Genomic DNA, 3,637 nt, shown 5'->3' with positions numbered 1-3,637 from the left:
GTTGTTGTTGTTGTTTTTGAATTTTGAAGTCTATATTCTCACGGTGGTGTTGCTGTTGTTGTTTTGGTTTTTGTTGTTGTTGTAGTTGTTGATGTTTTGCTGTTGTTGTTGTTGTTGTTGTTGTTGCTGTTGTTGTTATTGTTGTTGTTGTTGTTGTTGTTGTTGTTTTTGAATTTTGAAGTCTATATTCTCACGGTGGTGTTGCTGTTGTTGTTGTTTTGGTTGTGGTTGTTGTTGTAGTTGTTGATGTTTTTGCTGTTGTTGTTGTCGTTGTTGCTGATGTTGTTGTTATTGTTGTTGTTGTTGTTGTTGTTGTTGTTGTTGTTGTTGTTGTTGTTGTTGTTGTTGTTGTCGTTGTTGTTGTTGTTGTTGTTGTTTTTGTTTTTGAATTTTGAAGTCTATATTCTCACGGTGGTGTTGCTGTTGTTGTTGTTTTGGTTGTTGTTGTTGTAGTTGTTGATGTTTTTGCTGTTGTTGTTGTTGTTGTTGCTGTTGTTGTTATTGTTGTTGTTGTTGTTGTTGTTGTTGTTGTTGTTGTTGTTGTTGTTGTTGTTGTTGTTGTTGTTGTTGTTTTTGAATTTTGAAGTCTATATTCTCACGGTGGTGTTGCTGTTGTTGTTGTTTTGGTTGTTGTTGTTGTTGTTGTAGTTGTTGATGTTTTTGCTGTTGTTGTTGTTGTTGTTGCTGATGTTGTTATTGTTGTTGTTGTTGTTGTTGTTGCTGATGTTGTTATTGTTGTTGTTGTTGTTGTTGTTGTTGTTGTTGTTTTTGAATTTTGAAGTCTATATTCTCACGGTGGTGTTGCTGTTGTTGTTGTTTTGGTTGTTGTTGTTGTTGTAGTTGTTGAAGTTTTTGCTGTTGTTGTTGTTGTTGTTGTTGTTGTTGCTGTTGTTGTTATTGTACTTGTTGTTGTTGTTGTTGTTGGTGGTGTTGTTGTTGTTTTTGAATTTTGAAGTCTATATTCTCACGGTGGTGTTGCTGTTGTTGTTGTTTTGGTTGTTGTTGTTGTTGTAGTTGTTGATGTTTTTGCTGTTGTTGTTGTTGTTGTTGCTGTTGTTGTTATTGTTGTTGTTGTTGTTTTTGTTGTTGTTGTTGTTGTTGCTGTTGTTGTTATTGTTGTTGTTGTTGTTGTTGTTTTTGAATTTTGAAGTCTATATTCTCACGGTGGTGTTGCTGTTGTTGTTGTTTTGGTTGTGGTTGTTGTTGTAGTTGTTGATGTTTTTGCTGTTGTTGTTGTCGTTGTTGCTGATGTTGTTGTTATTGTTGTTGTTGTTGTTGTTGTTGTTGTTGTCGTTGTTGTTGTTGTTGTTGTTGTTTTTGTTTTTGAATTTTGAAGTCTATATTCTCACGGTGGTGTTGCTGTTGTTGTTGTTTTGGTTGTTGTTGTTGTAGTTGTTGATGTTTTTGCTGTTCTTGTTGTTGCTGTTGTTGTTATTGTTGTTGTTGTTGTTGTTGTTGTTGTTGTTGTTGTTGTTGTTGTTTTTGAATTTTGAAGTCTATATTCTCACGGTGTTGTTGCTATTGTTGTTGTTTTGGTTGTTGTTGTTGTTGTTGTAGTTGTTGATGTTTTTGCTGTTGTTGTTGTTGTTGTTGCTGTTGTTGTTATTGTTGTTGTTGTTGTTGTTGTTGTTGTTGTTGTTGTTGTTGTTTTTGAATTTTGAAGTCTATATTCTCACGGTGGTGTTGCTGTTGTTGTTGTTTTGGTTGTTGTTGTTGTTGTAGTTGTTGATGTTTTTGCTGTTGTTGTTGTTGTTGTTGTTGTTGTTGTTGCTGTTGTTGTTATTGTTGTTGTTGTTGTTGTTGTTGGTGTTGTTGTTGTTTTTGAATTTTGAAGTCTATATTCTCACGGTGGTGTTGCTGTTGTTGTTGTTTTGGTTGTTGTTGTTGTTGTAGTTGTTGATGTTTTTGCTGTTGTTGTTGTTGTTGTTGCTGTTGTTGTTATTGTTGTTGTTGTTGTTGTTGTTGTTGTTGTTGTTGTTGTTGTTGTTGTTGTTGTTGTTGTTGTTGTTGTTGTTGTTGTTGTTGTTGTTGTTGTTGTTGTTGTTGTTGTTGTTGTTTTTGAATTTTGAAGTCTATATTCTCACGGTGGTGTTGCTGTTGTTGTTGTTTTGGTTGTTGTTGTTGTTGTAGTTGTTGATGTTTTTGCTGTTGTTGTTGTTGTTATTGTTGCTGTTGTTGTTATTGTTGTTGTTGTTGTTGTTGTTGTTGTTTTTGAATTTTGAAGTCTATATTCTCACGGTGGTGTTGCTGTTGTTGTGGTTTTGGTTGTTGTTGTTGTTGTAGTTGTTGATGTTTTTGCTGTTGTTGTTGTTGTTGCTGTTGTTGTTATTGTTGTTGTTGTTGTTGTTGTTGTTGTTGTTGTTGTTGTTGTTGTTGTTGTTTTTGAATTTTGAAGTCTATATTCTCACGGTGGTGTTGCTGTTGTTGTTATTTTGGTTGTTGTTGTTTTTGTAGTTGTTGATGTTTTTGCTGTTGTTGTTGTTGTTGTTGCTGTTGTTGTTATTGTTGTTGTTGTTGTTGTTGTTGTTGTTGTTGTTGTTTTTGAATTTTGAAGTCTATATTCTCACGGTGGTGTTGCTGTTATTGTGGTTTTGGTTGTTGTTGTTGGTATTGTAGTTGTTGATGTTTTTGCTGTTGTTGTTGTTGTTGTTGTTGCTGTTGTTGTTATTGTTGTTGTTGTAGTTGTTGTTGTTGTTGTTGTTTTTGAATTTTGAAGTCTATATTCTCACGGTGGTGTTGCTGTTGTTGTTGTTTTGGTTGTGTTTGTTGTTGTAGTTGTTGATGTTTTTGCTGTTGTTGTTGTCGTTGTTGCTGATTTTGTTATTGTTGTTGTTGTTGTTGTTGTTGTTGTTGTTTTTGAATTTTGAAGTCTATATTCTCACGGTGGTGTTGCTGTTGTTGTTGTTTTGGTTGTTGTTGTTGTTGTAGTTGTTGATGTTTTTGCTGTTGTTGTTGTTGTTGTTGTTGTTGTTGTTGTTGTTGTTGTTGTTGCTGTTGTTGTTATTGTTGTTGTTGTTGTTGTTGTTGTTGTTGTTGTTGTTTTTGAATTTTGAAGTCTATATTCTCACCGTGGTGTTGCTGTTGTTGTTGTTTTGGTTGTTGTTGTTGTTGTAGTTGTTGATGTTTTTGCTGTTGTTGTTGTTGTTGTTGCTGTTGTTGTTATTGTTGTTGTTGTTGTTGTTGTTGTTGTTGTTGTTGTTGTTGTTGTTGTTGTTGTTGTTGTTGTTGTTGTTGTTGTTTTTGAATTTTGAAGTCTATATTCTCACGGTGGTGTTGCTGTTGTTGTTATTTTGGTTGTTGTTGTTGTTGTTGTAGTTGTTGATGTTATTGCTGTTGTTGTTGTTGTTGTTGCTGTTGTTGTTATTGTTGTTGTTGTTGTTGTTGTTGTTGTTGTTGTTGTTGTTGTTGTTTTTGAATTTTGAAGTCTATATTCTCACGGTGGTGTTGCTGTTGTTGTTTTGGTTGTTGTTGTTGTTGTTGTAGTTGTTGATGTTTTTGCTGTTGTTGTTGTTGTTGTTGTTGCTGTTGTTGTTATTGTTGTTGTTGTTTTTGTTGTTGTTGTTGTTTTTGAATTTTGAAGTCTATATTCTCACGGTGGTGTTGCTGTTGTTGTTGTTTTGGTTGTGGTTGTTGTTGT

This window comes from Sycon ciliatum, chromosome 7, assembly GCF_964019385.1.
Source record: "Sycon ciliatum chromosome 7, ocSycCili1.1, whole genome shotgun sequence".
NCBI lineage: Eukaryota > Metazoa > Porifera > Calcarea > Leucosolenida > Sycettidae > Sycon > Sycon ciliatum.
Note: the sequence above shows the minus strand (reverse complement) of the source record.